This window comes from Nerophis lumbriciformis, linkage group LG23, assembly GCF_033978685.3.
Source record: "Nerophis lumbriciformis linkage group LG23, RoL_Nlum_v2.1, whole genome shotgun sequence".
Taxonomy (NCBI): Eukaryota; Metazoa; Chordata; class Actinopteri; order Syngnathiformes; family Syngnathidae; genus Nerophis; species Nerophis lumbriciformis.
This window is the reverse complement of record NC_084570.2, coordinates 497,667-523,914: the sequence shown is the minus strand read 5'-3', so window position 1 is coordinate 523,914 and position 26,248 is coordinate 497,667. Positions and strand designations below refer to the sequence as shown.

Here is a 26,248-nt window from a genome sequence, read left to right as displayed (position 1 = left end):
ACACTCAGTAAACGTTTGGGAACTGAGGAGACACATTTTTGAAGCTTCTCAGGTGGAATTCTTTCCCATTCTTGCTTGATGTACAGCTTAAGTTGTTCAACAGTCCGGGGGTCTCCGTTGTGCTATTTTAGGCTTCATAATGCGCCACACATTTTCAATGGGAGACAGGTCTGGACTACAGGCAGGCCAGTCTAGTACCCGCAATCTTTTACTATGAAGCCACGTTGATGTAACACGTGGCTTGGCATTGTCTTGCTGAAATAAGCAGGGGCGTCCATGGTAACGTTGCTTGGATGGCAACATATGTTGCTCCAAAACCTGTATGTACCTTTCAGCATTAATGGCGCCTTCACAGATGTGTAAGTTACCCATGTCTTGGGCACTAATACACCCCCATACCATCACACATGCTGGCTTTTACACTTTGCACCTATAACAATCCGGATGATTCTTTTCCTCTTTGGTCCGGAGGACACGACGTCCACAAATTCCAAAAACAATTTGAAATGTGGACTCGTCAGACCACAGAACACTTTTCCACTTTGTATCAGTCCATCTTAGATGAGCTCAGGCCCAGTGAAGACGACGGCGTTTCTGGGTGTTGTTGATAAACGGTTTTCGCCTTGCATAGGAGAGTTTTAACTTGCACTTACAGATGTAGCGACCAACTGTAGTTACTGACAGTGGGTTTCTGAAGTGTTCCTGAGACCATGTGGTGATATCCTTTACACACTGATGTCGCTTGTTGATGCAGTACAGCCTGAGGGATGGAAGGTCACGGGCTTAGCTGCTTACGTGCAGTGATTTCTCCAGATTCTCTGAACCCTTTGATGATATTACGGACCGTAGATGGTGAAATCCCTAAATTCCTTGCAATAGCTGGTTGAGAAAGGTTTTTCTTAAACTGTTCAACAATTTGCTCACGCATTTGTTGACAAAGTGGTGACCCTCGCCCCATCCTTGTTTGTGAATGACTGAGCATTTCATGGAATCTACTTTTATACCCAATCATGGCACCCACCTGTTCCCAATTAGCCTGTTCACCTGTGGGATGTTCCAAATAAGTGTTTGATGAGCATTCCTCAACTTTATCAGTATTTATTGCCACCTTTCCCAACTTCTTTGTCACGTGTTGCTGCCATCAAATTTGAAAGTTAATGATTATTTGCCAAAAAAGAAAATGTTTATGAGTTTGAACATCAAATATGTTGTCTTTGTAGCATATTCAACTGAATATGGCTTGAAAATGATTTGCAAATCATTGTATTCCGTTTATATTTACATCTAACACAATTCCCCAACTCATATGGAAACGGGGTTTGTAATTAAAAGGATGCATAAAGGAGTAATTGTCATGGAGGGGTCGACATAGAGGGGTTGTTGACATAACTTGGGTTCCGCTGTACTACTGTGGTTCTAAAATCCAAAAGAGAGGTGAGCACAAAAGGAAGAGGAGGTTGTAGTTGACAGTGGAAACACCACATGGATCATTGAGTGTACAAACGAGAGCATGTGAAACCATAAAACGATATCACAACCGTGACCTAGTTTCATCTTCACATGAAATCAAGTCTTCATGCACCCTAAATCTCAATCTACAGACATGACGTTACAATTGTAAAATATCTGATTTGTTATTGACAAGAAGATGGAGCCATAATAAATCCAGAGTATCCTGATTTAACCCAAACATATGTCCTGTGCAGAAAACAGTTCCACATGTACATGCGAGGTAGGTGGTGTGTGTGTGTGTGTGTGTGTGTGTGTGTGGGGGGGGGGGGGGGGTGTATTGTGACAAAACGCAGTGCTTGGCTGCACTTGACATTCCAAAGAGGCACTTGCAAGCGGAGTCCCCTTCAGCCACAACAAGTTTCCAACCCGGTTAAAAGCTGTCAGTCACCCGGCGGCCACGATGCTGGTGTTTCACAAACCACTGCTACAGGTGTGTGTGTGTGTGTGTGTGTGTGTGTGTGTGTGTGTGTGCATCTTTGCCATGTAGCATGTGTGCAGCAACCCCCCGGATGCAATTGTTAGTATGTAGTAGGGGTGGGCAGATCTATCCAAATACCAATAATGTCAACACTGGATCGATTCGACTGTAATGAGATGGAACTTTTTCAGTTCTCTCTTTAATGTTTATTTTCAAAGGTACTTCTTTTTTTAAAGTGTTTTTTATATTGTTGAATTATTAATATTGTTATATGTGCGGCAGGGAAAATTACAAAGACGATACTCCCGGAGATGAGTGCCATGTACACAGAGGTGGGTAGTAACGCGCTACATTTACTCCGTTACATCTACTTGAGTAACTTTTGGGATAAATTGTACTTCTAAGAGTAGTTTTAATGCAACATACTTTTACTTTTACTTGAGTATATTTATAGAGAAGAAACGCTACTTTTACTCGCTACTAATTTTTATCGATCTGTTAATGCACGCTTTGTTTGTTTTGGTCTGTCAGACAGACCTTCATAGTGCCTGCGTTTCAACAAATACAGTCACTGGTGATGTTCACTCCGTTCCACCAATCAGATGCAGTCACTGGTGACGTTGGACCAATCAAACAGAGCCAGGCGGTCACATGACCTGACTTAAACAAGTTGAAAAACTTATTGGGGCGCTACCATTTAGTAGTCAATTGTACGGAATATATACTGTACTCTGCAATCTACTAATAAAAGTTTCAATCAATCAATCAAAAGTGTGAAGGAAAAAAGACCCTTTTTTATTTCAACCGTACTTCCCGTCAAAAGCCTAAAGACTGACTGCACAGTTCCTGTCTTCACAATAAAAGTGTCGCTCCATCGCGCCTGCGCTTTCAAAACAAGAGTCTCCGAAAGCCAGCGCAAACAAGCTAGCAAGCTACGGAGTTTGCCGCCAATGTATTTCTTGTAAAGTGTATAAAAACGAATATGGAAGCTGGACAAATAAGATGCCAAAAACCAACCACTTTCATGTGGTATTAGACAGAAAGGAGGAACTTTTTTTCTCCTCCATTTGAAAACGTGGACGTTATCATCACTACTGTCTGATTCCAATCAATGCAAGTCATCAGAATCAGGTAATACACCAACTTATATTCTTGTCTTCATGAAAGAAAGGAATCTATATGTGTTAAACATGCATGTATATTCATTAAAACACCTTTAACATGTAAACAAAAACGGCAAAATAAATATATATAAATTATATACTGTATATATCAATGTATGTATATATATATATATATATATATATATATATATATATATATATATATATATATATATATATGTGTGTGTGTGTGTGTGTGTGTGTGTATATATATATATATATATATATATATATATATATATATATATATATATATATATATATATATATATATATATATATATATATATATATGATATGTGTGTGTATGTTACTCATCAGTTACTCAGTACTTAAGTAGTTTTTTCACAACATACTTTTTACTTTTACTCAAGTAAATATTTGGGTGACTACTCCTTACTTTTACTTGAGTAATAAATCTCTAAAGTAACAGTACTCTTACTTGAGTACAATTTCTGGCTACTCTACCCACCTCTGCATGTACACAACTCGCTGCCTAAAGCGAGTACAAAACATCCTGAAGGACAGATACCACCCAGCACATGGCCTCTTCAACCTGCTACCCTCTGGAAGAAGGTATAGATCGATTCGCGCCAGGACCACCAGAATGTCTCACAATCTGTATCCCCAGGCTGTGAGACTGCTAAATAAACAGCCCGTCCCTTTGCTGCCCCGGACCATCTTATTACCTCACTCTTCACCACCTCAATAATTGTGCTCTGGACATTGCATTGCTGCAACATCAACGTAACACCCATCAGACATCTGACTGTTCCCACCCTCACACCCCTCTATTCGCAATCTTCTTGACAATGCTAAACTGTAAACTATGGTCAACCTGCACTTCAATGCAATTTCTATGCCGCTAGACAAACCTCAAACAAAATCTCGTTGACATGTATGACTTAAGTGTTATTATGACAATGACAATAAAGGAATTGATTGATTGATGTTGGGCCATTCCACCAAATCGGTGCCATTTGCGTCTCCAAGAAAATTAATTATGAATTAGTAAATACAATTAACTGTTCGAGCAAAGCGTCCTGTACATTGATCGGATTGAATATTTGCTAAGACTATTTCAAAGCTGAATTTAAACTACCTTAAACTTTGTCATGGCCTATTGTTTGTCATGACTTGGTCCTGGGTGTTTGCTTTTCCGGGATGCAACGGAAAGTTGGCTCGGGCAAGACGGGAATGTAAGTACATTTTTATTTAAACACTAGAACTACAAAAAAAAGGAAGTAAATGGGTTGTACTTGTACTTGTATAGCGCTTTTCTACCTTCAAGGTACTCAAAGCGCTTTGACACTACTTCCACATTTACCCATTCACACACACATTCACACACTGATGGAGGGAGCTGCCATGCAAGGCGCTAACCAGCACCCATCAGGAGCAAGGGTGAAGTGTCTTGCTCAGGACACAACGGACATGACGAGGTTGGTACTAGGTGGGGATTGAACCAGTGACCCTCGGGTTGCGCACGGCCACTCTCCCACTGCGCCACGCCGTCCCCAGGTAAAGTAAACAAATGGCGCGCCCAGTGGCGGAGAACAAACTATGAAACCAAAAGACTATAGCATTAATAAACAAAACTTACTTGGCATGGACTAAAAGGAGCAGCATGAACGATGGACATGAAATCAAGTGTCAGAGCATAATTGTGGGGATGTCACCAGAAAGACAAACTGAAAAACAATGAACTTAAATACTACAGACATGATTAACGAAAACAGGTGCGTGACTCAAAACGTGAAACAGGTGCGTGACGTGACAGGTGAAAACTAATGGGCTACTATGGTGACAAACAAGAGTGCACAATGAGTCCAAACGTGGAACAGGTGAAACTAATGGGTAATCATGGAAACAAGACAAGGGAGCCAGAAACTAAAGAGTCCAATAACTAAACAAAACATGACTAAAACAAAACATGATTACACAGACATGACATTGTTACTATAATAATCTACAAGGTTAATATAGGTTGCTTCTCTTTCTTCCCCTCCATTTTTCAGTATTCATTTTTTTTATCTGTAGTTATCATTACGTATATGTATTGTTGCATTTGAACAACTGTATTGTTGATAATAGAGCAAAATTACTGGTATTGTTCATTATCAATAGTGCTATTTATATTGGTATTTGTATTGATCCATTTGTAGTGTAAAAATGCTCATTGTCATTTCTGTATTATTATTTATTTCCCTAACTGCTTCTTTGCTATTACTTTTACCATCATATTTGTACATGTCCTATTTGCTGATGTTGTTCTATTGTTGTTGTTGTTGTTGTTATTGTTATTTTTGTCTCTCTTTGTCCCTAAATTTCCCCCTCTGTCTTCCTTTTTTTGTCTTTCTATCCCCTCCTGCTCCGGCCCGGCTGCACCAAATGATAATATAAATACATTTAATGAAGTCAAACACAAATAAGGCAACAAGAGAAGTATCCTACACTTCTCTTTTGTAAAGTAAATGTAAACAGCCGATATGGGCATCTACATCTACTATATGATTTGCCTGAGAAGCTGGACAGGACAAAAAAATAAATAGAATTAAAATTAAAAATTAAAAAAAATAATAAAGTACCTTAAACACTGAATTTTTTATTTTTTTTTGCCTGTCCCCATTTCCTAAAATTAGGCATTACCATTAACATTTGCATTACTCCTTATACTAACTATACTAAAAGTTGTTTTTGCTTTATGTCATTGAAAATTCACACGTGTCCCTGGGTTTTTAACTAAGTCCCATTACCCTAACACAGTTTTTTCTGTTGATAATGATATCGGTTAAGGTAAATTAATCAGAAATTCCAGCGCCTAAAATGACCTCATCAATCGAAGCCGCGCTCCACCACGCGGTATTTCCATGTTTCGCCGTTGCTTTCTAAATATCGGTATCGTAAATGTCTGGACAATGTCAAAAAATCAGTAAGAAAGTTGATATCGATCATCTCTAATGTACTTTATTTTTCGCGGTTGTATTTGTTAATGTTATAGTCTTATAGTATTGTTGTATTTATATTAGGGCTGTCAGACGTTTAAATTATTTAACCGCTATTAATCACATTTTACTCAGTTAACTCAAAAATAATTGTGATTAATTGCAGATAGATATCATTTTTTCATCAATAATAAGTGTACCCTAGACAGATAATTTTCAAGTTGTTATTACCATGACTGGACAATTAGTTTGCTTTAATTAAATGTTTTTAAACAGTAAGTTGTTTCAACAACTTATCACCAAATGGACATACACATGCTTTTAATGAAAATAGAAAAAAAATACCTCCAAAACAATTTGTATTTTGTACTAATACAGAATTTGTATCCCCGCTGTAGAAGCACTTGCGTTCAGAAGAGAGGAGCTACACCAATAACACAATATGTGGATTGTTACGATCGTAATTTGATCATCAGATGTTATCGTTGATATTTCTACTTGAATAAATGCTTCAGATATTATGTACCGTATTTTTCGGAGTATAAGTCGCTCCGGAGTATAAGTCGCACCGGCCGAAAATGCATAATAAAGAAGGAAAAAAACATATATAAGTCGCACTGGAGTATAAGTTGCATTTTTTGGGTAAATTTATTTGATGAAACCCAACACCAAGAATAGACATTTGAAAGGCAATTTAAAATAAATAAAGAATAGTGAACAACAGGCTGAATAAGTGTACGTTATATGAGGCATAAATAACCAACTGGTATGTTAACGTAACATATTATGGTAAGAGTCATTCAAATAACTATAACATATAGAACATGCTATACGTTTACCAAACAATCTGTCACTCCTAATCGCTAAATCCCATGAAATCTTATACGTCTAGTCTCTTACGTGAATCAGATAAATAATATTATTTGATATTTTACGGTAATGTGTTAATCATTTCACATATAAGTCGCTCCTGAGTATAAGCCGGCCAAACTATGAAAAAAACTGTGACTTATAGTCCGAAAAATACGGTACATTACACATTGTACAAGTTAGTGGTATACATATTTGTGCATTACAATATTTTAACCTTCTTTACTTATCAATTCAATGTAATATTCAGCCTGCTGAATATTTTGTAATTGCCGACTATTTTTTTAGAACAGGTCATAAAAGAATATACACATTTTTAAAACTGCCAGAAAACATTTAGAAATATCACAGATTACAAATTACAAAACATTTTTGACAAAGCATTAAAATTCTGCATTTTGTCATGGTAATTAGACCGGATTTGACGCATAGCACTATTATTGTTGTTATGAGAGGGTGTCTTGACATGTTTTGATGATGTGAAAGTCTCCATCTTTCTTTGATGCTGAACTTTTATTCCATCTTACTAAAGCAGTTAGTGTAACAATTTGCATTTGATGTTATCAATGCATACCGTAATCCACACACGGAAGTAAAACTGCGAGCGGCGAAAATGTGCCAGGACGCTACCGCTCCAATGTTGTCGTCTCATGGCGATCGAAGATAAAAAAAATTAGTCTTTGTCATGTCTGTGTAATCATGTTTTGTTTTGTTTAGTTATTGGACTCTTTAGTTTCTGGCTTTTCACTCCCTTGTCTTGTTTCCATGGTTACCCATTAGTTTCACCTGTTCCACGTTTGGACTCATTGTGCACTCTTGTTTGTCACCATAGCAACCCATTAGTTTTCACCTGTCACGTCACGCACCTGTTTCACGTTTTGAGTCACGCACCTGTTTTCGTTAATCATGTCTGTAGTATTTAAGTTCATTGTTTTCAGTTTGTCTTTCTGGCGACATCCAACATTTATGCTCTTCACATTCCTGACACTTTTTTTCATGTCCATCTTTCATGCTGCTACTTTAGACCAAGCCAAGTAAGTTTTTGTTTATTAATGCTATAGTCTTTTGGTTTCATGGTTTGTTCTCCGCCACTGTGCGCGCTTTTTGTTTGTACTCTTTTTTTTGTCCTTTGTTAGTGTAAAAAATAAAAATATGTACTCACATTCCCGTCTCGCCCGAGCCAACTTTCCGTTGCATTCCGGAAAAGCAAACACCCAGGACCAAGTCATGACAGCCTTGTCTTAATCGTGAAAACGATGCCATGGCTTTGGATCTGGGATCTCCATAATGTGCTCTCTTCTTTGTGCATTTCTGTTCGCTATTTTCAAGCTTGTGGCTCAACAGTAACTGGACACCATTATGCTGTATTTCCCACTCTACCGAATAGACAGAGGATCAAAAAAGGGTCAGGACGCATGCGTGTTAAATCGCACATTAAAAAAACTTGCGACGCTAAAGGAACTTATAATTAATGCATTATTGCTTGTTACACTGCAAAAACTGAAATCTAAGTAAGATTAAATATCTCAAATAAGGATGATATTTGCTTATTTTCTGTCTGATAAGATCATTCTTCTCACTAAGCAGATTTTATGTTAGAGTGTTTTACTTGTTTTAAGGGTTTTGGTCCTAAATGATCTCAGTAAGATATTACAGCTTGTTGCTGAGATTTGATGACCTATATTGAGTAAAACATGCTTGAAACTAGAATATCAACTGTTGCAAAGCTGTGTCATCAACACTCGCAAGTATAAAAGTACTTTTTTAAAGTAATAATTTCTTATTTCTAAGAAAAAAAATCATGACTTTGACACAATTGTGTCTCATAATTAAAACAGATGACAGCCAAATGGACTTTGCTGTTTTATTTTCAATGAAACAATAGAAAATAGGTACTCATATAGTAGTACAGTTGGCACAGTACAGTAAACTGACAGTTAATATTCAAACATTTAACATTTCTAACAATTTTGAACAGAAATAGTTCATGCACATTCAGATGAATTCTTCCAAATTACAATTAAAAACATTTTGGCCGGGGGCCGGGCTGTATATATGCGCACTAATTGACTGAAAGAGCACGCACTTGGCGCGATGATGTCATGTTATCCATGGAAAAATGCATTTTTAGACAATATGATTTGCCTGAGCGGCTAGGAGACCCCGAGAGTAACAAGCGGTTGCCGTGTCGTCTTTCCATTAAGAACAATAAATTAGTTTTTAGTATAAGTTTGCTGGTTTCAAGAAATGTAATGCCGAGCGCATATCAATCAATCAATCAATCAATCAATCAATCAATGTTTATTTATATAGCCCTAAATCACAAGTGTCTCAAAGGGCTGCACAAGCCACAACGACATCCTTGGTACAGAGCCCACATAAGGGCAAGGAAAAACTCACCCCAGTGGGACGTCGATGTGAATGACTATGAGAAACCTTGGAGAGGACCGCATATGTGGGTAACCCCCCCCCCACCCCCTCTAGGAGAGACCGAATGCAATGGATGTCGAGTGGGTCTGACATAATATTGTGAGAGTCCAGTCCATAGTGGATCCAACATAATAGTAAGAGTCCAGTTCATAGTGGGACCAGCAGGACACCATCCCGAGCGGAGACCGGTCAGCAGCGCAGAGATGTTCCCAACCGATGCGCAGGCGAGCGGTCCACCCCGGGTCCCGACTCTTTATCATTATGTCAAGATAATGGCACTAGCATTTACTTCATTTAAGAATGTTTTTCAACACATTGAGCAAAAAAAGGCCTCTTTTTTTTTCTACCAAGAAAAGTGCACTTGTTTTTAGTGAGAATATACTTATTTTAAGGTATTTTTGCATTCATTGAGGTTAGCTAATTTTACTTGTTTTGGAAAGTCTTGACAAGCCAAATGTTCTTGTTCTATTGGCAGATAATTTTGCTTGGTTCAAATAAATAACCTCTAATTTTTGTATTTTTTTTCCTTGTTTTTGAACACTGACTTTTTGCTGTGTATTTATTGTTAAATTGTTCATAAAAAAAAAAAGGCTTGTGTTCTGTTCGCCTGAAAGTTCCGTCTGAAAACGTATTCCGTAAAATATGATATAAAAGTGAATAAAGCATTGGCATTCCTCTCCCTGTATTTACTTGGTATAGCTGACCAGTATCAACATTTACAGTATCGCCTAACTCAAGCATGCACAACAGAGCATTCTGACTCTATCTTAAAACCGTTCCTGGGAGGCATTTATGTAAACACAGGAAGCGAAGGATTGCTTTCTTCCCAGGGGTTGATTAAGCCAACGACATGTTTGCATGAACACAACTGCCATCGTGTAGGAGCGGCCTGCTGAGCCTCAAACGCTAGAAAATGTAACACTGACAGCTATTTTTAGTCGCGGGAAGAGTGATTACAGATTTACTCACCAGTGGGCTGAGGGAATCTCTTTAAGTGCTCGTCCCTCTCCACATGTCTACCCGGCGGCGGCTCACTCACCTGTGACGCCCTGCGGGGACGGAAAGGGGAGGCGTGAGTCACCGACTCTTGTCCGGTAGTTTTTCAGGCATATTAAAGCTTTCACCTTTCCACACGAGATCAAGGTCCTTGTTCCTTTTCCCTGGCTTCAAATAGCTAGATCCACTCGTCGACTGAATGCGTTACCAGGGGCTTCCCGCCTTTTCCACCCAACCCCTAAGCTCCGAGCCCTTTGTTTTTCTAGGCTTCTCCAAACAGGGCTGGGAACCAGTCCGACCTGGCCCGACTAAGGCCACAGTCGAAGATAAACACCCCACTCCATGCATACTACTCCTGTACAAAGAGGCTATGGCTGCCCAAAGAGGAGTCAACACACTAGCATAGCAAGGGTCAGAATCAGAATCAGAAATACTTTAAAGGGGAACATTATCACAATTTCAGAATTGTTAAAACCATTAAAAATCAGTTCCCAGTGGCTTATTATATTTAATTTTTTTTCAAAATTTTACCCATCACGCAATATCCCTAAAAAAAGCTTCAAAGTGCCTGATTTTAACCATCGTTATATACACCCATCCATTTTCCTGTGACGTCACACAGTGATGCCAATACAAACAAACATGGCGGATAGAACAGCAAGATATAGCGACATTAGCTCGGATTCAGACTTGGATTTCAGCGGCTTAAGCGATTCAACAGATTACGCATGTATTGAAACGGATGGTTGTAGTGTGGAGGCAGGTAGCGAAAACGAAATTGAAGAAGAAACTGAAGCTATTGAGCCATATCGGTTTGAACCGTATGCAAGCGAAACCGACGAAAACGACACGACAGCCAGCGACACGGGAGAAAGTGAGTACGAATTGGGCGATCGCCTTCTAACCAACGATTGGTATGTGTTTGTTTGGCATTAAAGGAAACTAACAACTATGAACTAGGTTTACAGCATATGAAATACATTTGGCAACAACATGCACTTTGAGAGTGCAGACAGCCCAATTTTCATCAATTAATAAATTCTGTAGACATACCCTCATCCGCGCTCTTTTCCTGAAAGCTGATCTGTCCAGTTTTGGAGTTGATGTCAGCAGGCCAGGGAAGCTAGGGTCGATAGCTCGCTCGTCTGCGGGAACAAACTGCCGCCATTGCTTGCCGTGCTACCGAGGCCCTTTGTCCCTGAATTGCTCACACACTCCGGCAGATTCAATGGGGGTCTGGCGGCAGATTCCTTTGACTTTATCGTTGGAAATGCATCTGCTTTGAGTGTCGCAGGATATCCACACATTCTTGCCATCTCTGTCGTAGCATAGCTTTCGTCGGGAAAGTGTGCGGAACAAACGTCCAATTTCTTGCCACTTTCGCATCTTTGGGCCACTGGTGCAACTTGAATCCGTCCCTGTTGGTGTTGTTACACCCTCCGACAACACACCGACGAGGCATGATGTCTCCAAGGTACGGAAAACAGTCGAAAAAACGGAAAATAACAGAGCTGATTTGACTCGGTGTTTGAGAAAATGGCGTATTGCTTCCCGATGTGACGCCACGTTGTGACGTCATCGCTCCGAGAGCGAATATTAGAAAGGCGTTTAATTCGCCAAAATTCACCCATTTAGAGTTCGGAAATCGGTTAAAAAAATATATGGTCTTTTTTCTGCAACATCAAGGTATATATTGACGCTTACATAGGTCTGGTGATAATGTTCCCCTTTAATATTCCCTGAGGGGAAATTAAGATTTTCAGCACAATCCCATTCAAGATCAGACAAACATTACAGGGAGACAGAACAGGATCGCTGACGGGTCTACCAACTTCCGGTGAGAAAAGGTGAGAAACAGGTCAACATTGGGGCGGCGGGGGGTGAGAAAAAATTAAAATATTCCGTCTAAGCCTGGGCCCCTGGAGAGGGGGTCCAGACTGAGGCCAAGGGGGGAAAAAAACTCATAACCATAGCACACATAAACATGTGTGTAAGAGGGAAACATCAAAGCTCGACCTACCGCCCTGAGATCGGTAGGTTGTGATTTCAAACCCCGGGCGAGTCATACCAAAGACTATAAAAATGGGACCCATTACCTCCCTTGCTTGGCACTCAGCATCAAGGGTTGGAATTGGGGGGTTAAATTACCAAAAATTATTCCCGGGCGTGGCTACCGCTGCTGCTCACTGCTCCCCTCACCTCCTAGGGGGTGATCAAGGGGAAGGGGTCAAATGCAGAGGACAAATGTCACCACTTCTAGTGTGTGCGTGTGTTAGAATAATTACGTGTAAGTTATCACACAACTCTTATGCTTAAAGGCCGTTGCTATAGTAATAATAATAATACATTTTATTTATAAGGCGCCTTTCTTGGCGCTCAAAGACACCGTACAAAATCAAAACAATAAAATCAAATTGGATAAAAAAAAAAACAACAACAACAAAGATAGAGAAGAAAAGATGATTACAATGAATAAGCAGTCAGGTATAGGTGTGTTTTGAGTCTTGATTTGAAGAGGGATATTGAATCTAAGTTACGAAGGTCTGGTGGTAAAGAGTTCCAAAGATGTGGGGCAGAGCGGCTGAAAGCTCGGGCACCCATTATGGACAGTTTAAATAAAGGGACAGTGAGATGGATGGATGAAGAGGATCTTAGGGAACGTGAGGGCGTGGCGACATGGATCAGGTCAGAGAGATATGATGGAGGGACGTTATGGATGGCTTTGAAAGTGAGGAGGATTATTTTAAAGTGGATATGATGTTTGATGGGTAGCCAGTGGAGTTGCTGCAGAACAGGGGTGATGCTATAGTTATTATCAATTGTGCTGAAGTTGTACTTTTCTATCTGTGCAAAGCGAGTTGTCTCGTATCAGTGTTTGTGTCCAGAACCGGCCTGCTGACTGCCAAAGGCTGAACATCGACGCAGACAAAGCAGAGACAGGGCGATATCACGAGTGTCAGCACATTTGCATTTCATGAATAGTCATATATTGTGTCTAACTGGGGCTGCTGAGATTACGCCCCCTTCCTTCAGCAGCAGCCTCAGTGATGTCACCAGGGACCTCCCAAATAAATAGAGGAGCACGTGGGCTGGACTTTAGAGCGTATGGTTGTTTCTGTAACTAGAGTACAGCCCAAAATGTCTCTCCTCATTGAGCTGAATTTAACTCTGTCTCTGCATGATTCTGTCACGACTTGGACTATGGCGTGGTTTGTTCTCCCGAGGTGCAAACGATTTGGACCATATGTGACGTGAAGGGGAATACATGATTTATTTAAACACTATAACTACAAAAAAAGTACAAACGAAAAGCGCGCACAGTGGCGGAGAAACGACTTGGCTATGAAAACAAATACTTGCACAAAGGCAGAAATTATGAACAACAAAAAACACTAACTGTGGCTTGATAAACAAAAACTTACTTGGCATGGAACCGACATGAAAAAAGAGCAGCAAGGATCATAAGGCTGTGGAGAGTGTGCAGAAGCATAAATGCGGGGATGTCACCAGAAAGACAAACTGAAAACACTGAACTTAAATACTACAGACATGATTAACGAAAACTGGTGCGTGACTCAAAACGTGAAACAGGTGCGTGACATGACAGGTGAAAACTAATGGGGTAATCATGGAAACAAGACAAGGGAGTGAAAAGCCAGAAACTAAAGAGTCCAATAACTAAACAAAACATGACTTAAAACAAAACATGATTACACAGACATGACAGATTCCTTGCTTCTTGTCTGTTTAGTAGATGTCATCAGTGTTTGAACCTGACAGTGTGACAATCATTGGTACTTTAACTTGAACTTTTAGAACACAAAGTTGAGTTAAGTTAAAGTTAAGTTAAAGTAAATAGGACATTAAAGACATTAAAAGAGCAGAGCTGATGCAACTAGCCACTTCTACACTGTGGTGGCCTCTGCGGTGTTCCACACCATTGTCTGTTGGGGTCGGGGGAGCTTGGCCAGAGAGAGGAGCGGACCCAACAAAGCCACCAAGAGAGCCGGCTCCACCCTCGCCCACCAACTCTCAACCAGTGTCCAGTCCGCATCTCCTCCAGGCTCTCCAAACGGACTCCGGTGTGGCAGAGACCCAGCAGATGGTCTCCATGGCCAAAAAGGCTCCCAGGAGGCAGATCCAGAAGTTCACAGAAAAAGCACCACAGAAGTCACGAAAAGTGCCACCCCTTGTCAGACAGTCCCAAAGGGTCCCGGACCAATAGGCAAAATTAAAACAATAAATAAAATTTAAAAAAATGAATCATATTGCATAGTATGTGTTTTGTCAGCATCTTAATGTCGATTCACGATATTTTTGTGCATAATTTGAAATAATGATCAAGTATGTCTGGTAGATAGATTGTTGCAGGTCGTATCAGTACAACTAAAGAAAGGATGTCAGGTTCAAACACGGGTATTTTAATTTATTTTATTTATTTATATTTTTTGCCATAAAAAAAATACAATCATGTGTGCTTACGGACTGTATCCCTGCAGACTGTATTGATATATATTGATATATAATGTAGGAAACAAAATATTAATAACAGAAAGAAACAACCCTTTTGTGTGAATGAGTGTAAATTGGGGAGGGAGAGTTTTTTGGGGTTGGTGTTCTAATTGTAAGTGTATCTTGTGTTTTTTATGTTGATTTAATAAAATAGATAAATAAATAAATAAAATGTTGGGGTTTTTTGGGGTTTTTTTTCTTGTGCGGCCAGTGGTTGGGGACCACTGTTCTAAAAAATGACTTCATCATCAATCAATCAATCAATGTTTATTTATATGGCCATAAATCACAAGTGTCTCAAAGGGCTGCACAAGCCACGACGACATCCACAGTTCAGAGCCCACATAAGGGCAAGGAAAAACTCACAACCCAGTGGGACGTTGATGAGAATGACTATGAGAAACCTTGGAGAGGACCCCTCCTCCCCTCTAGGGGAGACCGGATGCAATGGACGTCAAGTGGGTCTAACATAATATTGTGAGCATCCAGTCCATAGTGGATCTAACATAATAGTGAGAGTCCAGTCCATAGTGGATCTAACATAATAGTGTGAGAGTCCAGTCCATAGTGGATCTAACATAATAGTGAGAGTCCAGTCCATAGTGGATCTAACATAATAGTGTGAGTCCAGTCCTTAGTGGATCTAACATAATAGTGAGAGTCCAGTCCATAGTGGATCTAACATAATAGTGAGACTCCAGTCCATAGTGGATCTAACATAATAGTGAGAGTCCAGTCCTTAGTGGATCTAACATAATAGTGAGAGTCCAGTCCATAGTGGATCTAATATAATAGTGAGAGTCTAGTCCATAGTGGATCTAATATAATAGTGTGAGTCCAGTCCTTAGTGGATCTAACATAATAGTGTGAGTCCATTCCTTAGTGGATCTAACATAATAGTGAGAGTTCAGTCCATAGTGGATCTAATATAATAGTGAGAGTCCAGTCCATAGTGGATCTAATATAATAGTGAGAGTCCAGTCCATAGTGGATCTAACATAATAGTGAGAGTCCAGTCCATAGTGGATCTAACATAATAGTGAGAGTCCAGTCCATAGTGGATCTAACATAATAGTGAGAGTCCAGTCCATAGTGGATCTAACATAATAGTGAGAGTCCAGTCCATAGTGGATCTAACATAATATTGTGAGAGTCCAGTCCATAGTGGATATAACATAATAGTGAGAGTCCAGTCCATAGTGGATCTAACATAATATTGTGAAAGTCCAGTCCATAGTGGATCTAACATAATAGTGAGAGTCCAGTCCAAAGTGGATCTAATATAATAGTGAGAGTCCAGTCCACAGTGGATCTAACATAATAGTGAGAGTCCAGTCCATAGTGGATCTAACATAATAGTGAGAGTCCAGTCCATAGTGGATCTAACGTAGTAGTGAGAGTCCAGTCCATAGTGGATCTAACATAATAGTGAGAGTCCAGTCCATAGTGGATCTAACATAATAGTGAGAGTCCAGTCCATAGTGGGGCCAGCAGGAGACCATCCCGAGCGGAGACGGGTCAGCAGTGCAGAGATGTCCCCAACCGATGCACAGGCGAGCGGTCCATCCCGGGTCCCGACTCTGGACAGCCAGCACTTCATCCATGGCCACCGGACCTGTGCACCCCCTCCACAACGGAGAGGGGGGCCAGAGGAGAAAATAAAAGAAACGGCAGATCAACTGGTCTAAAAAGGGGGTCTATTTAAAGGCTAGAGTATACAAATTAGTTTTAAGATGGGACTTAAATGCTTCTATTGAGGTAGCATCTCTAACTGTTACCCCCAATAGAAAACGCTCTATAGCCCGCAGACTTTTTTTGGGGCTCTGAGAATCACTAATAAGCCGGAGTTCTTTGAACGCAGATTAATTGCTGGGACATATGGTACAATACAATCAGCAAGATAGGATGGAGGGTTATTCTGCTAATGAATTGAATATAAAAATGATGAAAAGCTTCCTATGGTAAAAAAAAGACTGAATCCAGGTCAGTTATGTGCTCGCCTGCTTGGCATGTGCTTGCTGGCCCGATCTGCTCAGCGAGGTCACGGCCGCCTGACTGCACTTGTCAAACATCCTCACGCATCAACATGACACATCCTGTCCGGTGCCGCGCCGCCGAATCCAAAACGATCGACGAGCAGAACTGAAACCGTGTCGCGAAACATGACACATACACACTGGCCCATTTCTGAAAACGCCCGCGGGCCGTTGCGAGGAGAGGGAAGTCGGCTAATCAGTGAACGGGATGTGAAACGTGCGGCCTTTTAATGGCTAACCATGCGAGCGTCTTGCGTCACAATCCATGTTTAAAGCTCGTTCTTGGAGAAATGAGATGTGGGCGGACCGAACCCACCCACACATTTTCACTTGGCCATAGGAAATGGAGTTGAAAAGGGATCAACGCTGCCTGATTGCACTGACCTGACGTCACCAGCATGGCACCGCTTTCATGGGGGAAGTCTCAGGGAGGTGGTTGCCAACAAATGGGAAGTGATAGGCAAACATGAATGTGTCCGCTCAGATAAGGGAGCTCATTAAAAAAAAAAAATATCAACCTTTGATTGTTGAGCAATTCAGAGCAAGCTAAATGTTGCTGTTGGAGCTCACTGCACTGCAAAAAGTCAGTGTTCAAAAACAAGGGGAAAAAATACAAAAATGAGGGGTATTTTATTTAAACTCGGCAAAATGATCTGCCAATAGAACAAGAACATTTGGCTTGTCAACGGGGAGAAGACGCTGTCAAAGGTGAGCCCCGTAAATAAGACAAAACGCCACATCCAGAAGCGACTTGTCAGAGTATGTTGGTGACGAACCCCAAGATGCAGAGAAGGCGGAAGGCATTGTGCGGGAAAACATGATTTAATTTAACACTATAGCAGAAAAACAAACAAAAGGGTGCAAACAAAAGGCAAAATTTGGCTATGAACTAAAATAGCACAAAGGCTAACTGTCGACAAGAAACAAAAACACTTGCTGTGACACGAAGGAACTACGACATGAGCAGAGTGAACAAAAGTAGACAGAGCTACAACGACAAGTATTATAACAGGTAGTAGTGACAATGACAATGGCAATAATCCAGCACTGACTGGAGGGGAAGGCAGGTTTAAATAGCAGCTGGCTGATTGACACCGGGTGTGGGCAGGTGCCAATCAGCCACAGCTGAGGGGACGGAGCACTCAGGGAGACAATCAGGAAATGAAGACAAAATAAAAGCGCTGACAGGAAACTAAGACAAACGCAGAGGAAAAACAAAAACACAGTCAAACTGTCAGGGACAAGCCTGACACGACTGTCAGAAAGCGGCTTAAAAATTATCCGTAAAACATTATCTATGCAACATTGTCACATCAGTGTTCCTGTTTTGTACATCCTGTATGATGTATCTCTGATCTTGAACGGGTTTGTACTGAAAATGTAATTGCGTTGCACTTTTTAAAGTGCAATGAAAATAAAGTTCCATTCTATTCCACAATTTTTCAGCATCTTTAGCTTACCTTATGGACTCACCCTCATTATGGGGAAGAAACAACAAAATGCACCAAACTTATTGAAAAGGGAAACTGCCGCCGTATGGAACGGAAATCCACCACGACACTGCAAAAAGTCAGTGTTCAAAAACAAGGGGGAAAAATACAAAAATGAGGGGTATTTTATTTGAACTAAGCAAAATTATCTGCCGATAGAACAAAAACATTTGGCTTGTCAACGGGGAGAAGACGCTGTCGAAGGTGAGCCCCGTAAATAAGACAAAACGCCACATCCGGAAGCGACTTGTCAGAGAATGTTGGTGACGAACCCCAAGATGCAGAGAAGGCGGAAGGCATTGTGCGGGAAAACATGATTTAATTTAACACCATAGCAGAAAAACAAACAAAAGGGTACAAACAAAAGGCACGCACAAGGCGGAGAACAAATTTGGCTATGAACTAAAATAGCACAAAGGCTAACTGTCGACAAGAAACAAAAACACTTACTGTGACACGAAGGAACTATGACATGAGCAGAGTGAACAAAAGTAGACAGAGCTACAACGACAAGTATTATGACAGGTAGTAGTGACAATGACAATGACAATAATTCAGCACTGACTGGAGGGGAAGGCAGGTTTAAATAGCAGCTGGCTGATTGACACCAGGTGTGGCCAGGTGCCAATCAGCCACAGCTGAGGGGAAGGAGCACTCAGGGAGACAATCAGGAAATGAAGACAAAATAAAAGCGCTGACAGGAAACTAAGACAAACGCAGAGGAAAAACTAAAACACAGTCAAACTGTCAGGGACAAGCCTGACATGACTGTCAGAAAGCGGCTTGAAAATGAAAATAAAGTTCCATTCTATTCCACAATTTTTCAGCATCTTTAGCTTACCTTATGGACTCACCCTCATTATGGGGAAGAAACAACAAAATGCACCAAAGTTATTGAAAAGGGAAACTGCCGCCGTATGGAACGAAAATCCACCACGACACTGCAAAAAGTCAGTGTTCAAAAACAAGGGGAAAAAATACAAAAATGAGGGGTATTTTATTTAAACTAAGCAAAATGATCTGCCAATAGAACAAGAACATTTGGCTTGTCAACGGGGAGAAGACGCTGTCGAAGGTGAGCCCCGTAAATAAGACAAAACGCCACATCCGGAAGCGACTTGTCAGAGTATGTTGGTGACGAACCCCAAGATGCAGAGAAGGCGGAAGGCATTGTGCGGGAAAACATGATTTAATTTAACACTACAGCAGAAAAACAAACAAAAGGGTACAAACAAAAGGCAAAATTTGGCTATGAACTAAAATAGCACAAAGGCTAACTGTCGACAAGAAACAAAAACACTTACTGTGACACGAAGGAACTATGACATGAGCAGAGTGAACAAAAGTAGACAGAGCTACAACGACATGTATTATGACAGGTAGTAGTGACAATGACAATGACAATAATCCAGCACTGACTGGAGGGGAAGGCAGGTTTAAATAGCAGCTGGCTGATTGACACCGGGTGTGGCCAGGTGCCAATCAGCCACAGCTGAGAGGAAGGAGCACTCAGGGAGACAATCAGGAAATGAAGACAAAATAAAAGCGCTGACAGGAAACTAAGACAAACGCAGAGGAAAAACTAAAACACAGTCAAACTGTCAGGGACAAGCCTGACACGACTGTCAGAAAGCGGCTTAAAAATGAAAATAAAGTTCCATTCTATTCCACAATTTTTCAGCATCTTTAACTTACCTTATGGACTCACCCTCATTATGGGGAAGAAACAACAAAATGCACCAAAGTTATTGAAAAGGGAAACTGCCGCCGTATGGAACGGAAATCCACCACGACACTGCAAAAAGTCAGTGTGACAATGACAATAATCCAGCACTGACTGGAGGGGAAGGCAGGTTTAAATAGCAGCTGGCTGATTGACACCGGGTGTGGCCAGGTGCCAATCAGCTACAGCTGAGGGGAAGGAGCACTCAGGGAGACAATCAGGAAATGAAGACACAATTAAAGCGCTGACAGGAAACTAAGACAAACGCAGAGGAAAAACTAAAACACAGTCAAACTGTCAGGGACAAGCCTGACACGACTGTCAGAAAGCGGCTTAAAAATGATCCGTAAAACATCATCTATGCAACATTTTCACATCAGTAGATGGCAGTCAAACATAAGAGATACGTTTAATAATAATAATAACAATAATAGATTTTATTTGTAACAAGCACTTTATATTGAGTAAACAATCTCAAAGTGCTACAGTGTATTAAAACAATAAAAAAATAAAAATAAAAAGATAATAAAGAAATAAAAAAAAATAAAAACTAGAACAGCCAAATAGCTATAACTAGTATGCATCTATCTAAAAAAAAAGCTTTTTTAAAAAAAAGAAGGGCTTTTAAGCCTTTTTTAAAAGCATCCACAGTCTGTGGTGCCCTCAGGTGGTCAGGGAGAGCGTTCCACAGACTGGGAGCGTGTAGATACAGTGTGAAGGCCAGCTGGTGGAGAAGGTACTCCACCTGGCGTGACCCACACTGTATCTCATCACCGTACTAGTTTTGAATAATAGGATCGATTTCCTGGCGTCTTGTTAAGAAGTAATTTATGACCTTGATGGGGTTCATTCGGGACTGTCCTCCCTTTTTTCCTGACTTGCTGTGATTTACGCCGAGTGCAATTACTGATATGTTAAGGCAGTCCCGTGCTGAGCGCCGGCGAGTGACGCGTGTCGACGCCCACCGCACGCCCGACCCCCAGCCGGCTGACAAACTAGTCTGTGGGGTGGAAAGCTGGCAATCAAAAGGAGGCCAGGAGGACGTTGACATCTGGGAGTCTTTGTGCTGTAGGCCTAATTAGATAGCAGGGAGCTGGGCGGTGGTTTAGGTGTGGGGGGCCAGGGGGGTGTTATAGGTCGGAAGAGGGTCTCGCTCTTTTTTAACATCTGCTGCAGGAACAAGGAGGAGGGGGAGCCCAGACAGCTTCAACACAACGATGAGGATAATGTGAGGGGATAACAGCTTAATGACAACACTTACACCCATTCACAAGCAGACTGTGAGCTTGGTGGATAAATGACAATAATAAGCCCCCCAGTCCATGAATATGGATTGTCATGGCTCAGATTCTGCTCTTTTGTAAGCGCTTCACTCGCCTTTTGTGATTTTTTTTGTTGTTGTGAATGACAATTTCTTTGAGATACAGTAGATTGTTGCGTTCACCGCGCCTCCTGTCACCCTCACAAAGAAGCACGTGAGCGTGCTTTGTATGTTTAAACAGTTATCAAGTGGCCCACGGCCGCAAAGACACGCATGTTTGGATAGCTGTTTCCTTTCGCCTTTAGTGCAAGGCAAGGTCCAAAAACGCTGCATGTGATCACATAATTGATCCAAGACAGATGCATAGAATATCCCTCAGCTGTGCTGCTCCTACGAAACCTGCCTAACTACTTATTTCTTACATGCACTTGCAGAAATTAAAAGTTTAGTTTAGAAACATATTCTGAGTTAATTTAGTTTATTCTAGCACAACATAATTGCATTTAAATTAGGGAAAAAAACAGAAAAACTGCAAGTCATTAATTAGCTGAAAAAAGTGCAAGTCATTAATTAGCTAAAAAAAAACTGCAAATCATTAATTAGCTGAAAAAACTGAAAGTCATTAATTAGCTGAAAAAACTGCAAGTCATTAATTAGCTGAAAAAAACTGCAAGTTATTAATTAGCTGAAAAACTGCAAATCATTAATTAGCTGAAAAAACTGCAAGTTATTAATGAGCTGAAAAAAAAACAGAAAAAAACTGCAAGTCATTAATTAGCTGAAAAAACTGCAAGTCATTAATTAGCTGAAAAAATTTAAAAAACTGCAAGTCATTAATTAGCTGAAAAAACTGAAAAAACTGCAAGTCATTAATTAGCTGAAAAAACTGGAGGTTATTATTAATTAACTGAAAAAAATGAAAAAACTGCAAGTCATTAATTAGCTGAAAAAATTGCAAGTTATTAATTAGCTGAAAAAACTGCAAGTCATTAATTAGCTGAAAAAACTGCAAGTCATTAATTAGTTAAAAAAAACTGCAAGTCATTAATTAGCTGAAAAAACTGCAAGTCATTAATTAGCTGAAAAAACTGCAAGTTATTAATTAGCTGAAAAAACTGAAAAAACTGCAAGTCATTAATTAGCTGAAAAAACTGCAAGTCATTAATTAGCTGAAAAAACTGCAAGTCATTAATTAGCTGAAAACTTGGTGACAGTACTGTATTTTTTGGACTATAAGGCGTACTGAAAATCTCAAAACTCGACAGTGCGTCTTATAGCCCGGTGCGCGGAATAGTTTTGGTTGTGCTTACTGACCTCAAAGCTATATTATTTGTTACACGGTGAAATGATAAGTGTGACCAGTAGATGGCAGTCACACATAAGAGATGCGTGTATACTGCAATATGACTCAAGTAAACAACACCAATATTTTATATGTTCTATTGAAAATATAGAACATTACACACGGCGCTCAAAAATCTAAATGTTTTACTATGTGATCCGAACGTGAACGTGCTTTGTACGTTTGAACAGTTATCAAGTGGCCCACGGCCGCAAAGACGCGCATGTTTGGATAGCTGTTTCCTTTCGCCTTTAGGGCGATGGCCGACAAACGCAAGGCAAGGTCCAAAAATGCTGCCATCACATAATTGATCCAAGACAGATGCATAGAATATCCCTCAGCTGTGCTGCTCCTACGAGACCTGCCTAACTACTTATTTGTTACATGAACTTGCAGAAATTAAAAGTTTAGTTTAGAAACATATTCTGCTAGGATCCTGATGAGAGTGCGGAAATATGACCATATCACACCAATTCTCAAATCCCTTCACTGGCTTCCTGTTCCACTCAGGATTGAATACAAAATCTCCCTACTAACCCACCAGTGCCTCCATGGAAATGCCCCCCTCTACCTCAAAGAACTACTCACCCCCAAATCCTTCACACGACACCTCCGCTCCGGACAGGCTAACCTCCTCCAACCTTTGAGGACAAAGCTACGAACAATGGGAGACCGGGCTTTCTGCTCCGCCGCTCCCAGTCTGTGGAACGCTCTCCCTGACCACCTGAGGGCACCACAGACTGTGGATGCTTTTAAAAAAGGCTTAAAAGCCCTTCTTTTTAAAAAAAGCCTATTTTTAGATATATGCATACTAGTTCTAGCTATTTGTTTTAGTTTTTATTTGTATGTATTTTTTATTATCTTTTTATTTTTAGTTTTTTTAATACACTGTAGCACTTTGAGGTTGTTTACTCAATATAAAGTGATTTTTACAAATAAAATCTATTATTATTATTATTATTATTATTATTATTATTATTAACGCCGGACAACTTTGTCAGTGTTACCCAGTTTACCCTAGGACAACAACGTTAATATATGTTTGATGAAACATAATTATGTGCATGAGTGTATGTATGTATATGTACTTGTATATGTACAGAATGTGTATATGTGTTTGTAGAGTGAATGTATATGTACATGTATGTGTACGTGTATGTTTGTACAGTGAATGTGCGTGTGGATGTACGGACTTTGAGTATGTAGATATGTACTGTATCTGTGTATGTATGTGGGAGCGTAGGTACCTATGTGGTGGTCCTTCTTACTCAACTTATGTGTCATCAAAAGAACTTGGGAGTGACCAGCAACTTAAATTCCCTGGGAGGAACATCTGGTCTGAACGCAACAGTATGTATGTATGTATGTGAGTATATGTGAATTTGCATGTACAATACATTTGACTCCCAGTGTGTGTGGGAGCCAGAGTACGGCCCAAGCCCCCAGCGAGCCCAACCCACAAACAGTACGTGTGGCGCCCAGGGAACCAGGGACCACCGCCCCCAAGCAGCCAGGCCGGCCAGCGACAGGAACCCCAGAGCCAGGCCCACCGCGCCGCCCGTAAGAGCCAGCAGCAGGCCGCAGACAGACGCACCCGGCAGAGGACAAGGCACAAGAAAAGCAGGGGACAGCCACACCTCACACGGGCAGAAAGGCGGGACGCCCCGCCCGGGGGGCCAAGAGACTCCACGCAACCGGACGGGAAGACCGCCCCCGCCCCACCGGCAACCGGGCCGCCACGAGCCCACCCCCCAACCCCGGAGAGCAGGACCACCCAGCGCGGGGCCACGGGAACCACCCACCCCAACGATGGAGATGGAACAACCAGCAACCGCCCTGTCGAGTTCCCCCCCTGAGGGAGGGGAAAAATAAAAAAATAATATTAATTAAAAAAAAAATTTTTTTAATAATAATTTAATAAATAGTAATAATAATAATTATCATTATTATATATATTTAAAAAAAATGTTTTTCAAATTCACACTTTAATTGCGTCTCTGGGTTTTTTTACTCAGTCATGTTACCCCTTTTGAAAAAGTTAGAGTATTCCACAAGTCACATGGTCCACAGGAAGTTGTATCATTCACAACTTCCGCGAGCCAATGGAAAGCCAGAAGTCAATTCATGTATTGTTTTGCTTTTGTATTTGATGTCATTTCTACTATGGGTTCAAATCTCAGCACAGTCCTGTTACCAAATGTATTTTTTGATGTTATTTGTTTATAATTTATTATGGGGTTTTTGTGTGTGAGTATTAACGTGGTATTAGCATACATTCATGTATTTGCCAATTATATGCTAAATACTCACTCCGGTTACTTTCATTTTAACTGGCCTGTGACTGTGGGTGGGAAGTGGGAGGGTTTGAATGTGTGGAGAGAGGGATCCATCTGCAGTGACACAGATGGTCCTGGCTGATCAGATGTTTCAGGTCCCTCCGCTACGCTCCGTCCGAGCATGCTGTGGCCTCACGTGGAAAAAAAAAACGGGCTATATTCACCCATACCTTGTTTTGAGGGTTTGTTTTATTACTGTGACCCGCTCGTTACATAAGATGCTGGCTGTGCATTCTCACAAAAAGTAGCAAGCCTGTGCGCGGAGGCGTCTATAACTACATTGACATACACTATATTGCCTATATGAACACATATGAAGTTGAAGTGCCATCCCATTCCTAACCCATAGGGTTCAATATGATGTGGGTCCACCTTTTGCAGCTATTACAGCTTCAACTCTCCTGGGAAGGCTGTCCACAAGGTTGCGGAGTGTGTTTATAGGAATTTTCCACCATTCTTCCAAAAGCGCATTGGTGAGGTCACACACTGATGTTGGTGGAGAAGGTGTTGTGGTTTGCAGAGGGAGATGACGGCAACAGACACCAGAGGGTGTATGTAGCTCTGAGATGTATTATATATATAGACCATATATATATACTGTCGGAGGCAGATATTTACATATATCCGTATTTAAGTGTTACTTCTTTTATTTCATAATCATATTACAAAACAGCTAGTGTTTTTCTTCCAATTGTGGTCTTTTGGTTGTCTGCAAATACTGTGTGCTAACCTTGAGTGTGGAATGTAAGAAAGCGAGATACTCCTTCTTCTTATCTATTCTTCTGTCCAGATGCGGAGGACAATGGGCATGTGTTTGGGCTGGAGGGACAAGACTGCGAGGGTGGGAGAGAGAGAGACTTTATAGAAGAGAGGGTTTCCATTTTGTAGGGCAGACCATCTTAGCTGCGCGATTGAATGTTCTATGCTGGACTGGTCTCAGTATATTTACAAAGCTTTGCAAATATATTACAAAATACCTATTCTGTCTCTGGTGGTTCTTCTACTCAGCTTTAAGTGTCGTAAAGAGCTTGGGAGCGACCAGCGACTTGAATTCCCTGGGAGGAACAACTGGTCCAAACGCAACAATACGTATATATATATATATATATATATATATATATATATATATATATATATATATATATATATATAATCAAACAATACTAAATATTATAACTAAGGAAATGGAGTGTGACAAAATCCAAGAGTGTGTA

At 40.7% G+C, this 26,248-nt stretch overlaps 1 protein-coding gene across 1 annotated transcript in view; it reads right to left on the bottom strand.

The window, feature by feature from the left end:
* The window catches only part of LOC133622527 (nck-associated protein 5-like), a 298,294-nt gene extending 287,907 nt beyond the window's left edge, over positions 1-10,387 (bottom strand). The window contains exon 1 of the mRNA XM_061985349.1: positions 10,308-10,387. The gene's annotated coding sequence lies outside the window, so the exon portion shown is untranslated. The remainder of the gene's footprint in view (positions 1-10,307) is intronic.
* Positions 10,388-26,248: the final 15,861 nt, after the last annotated feature.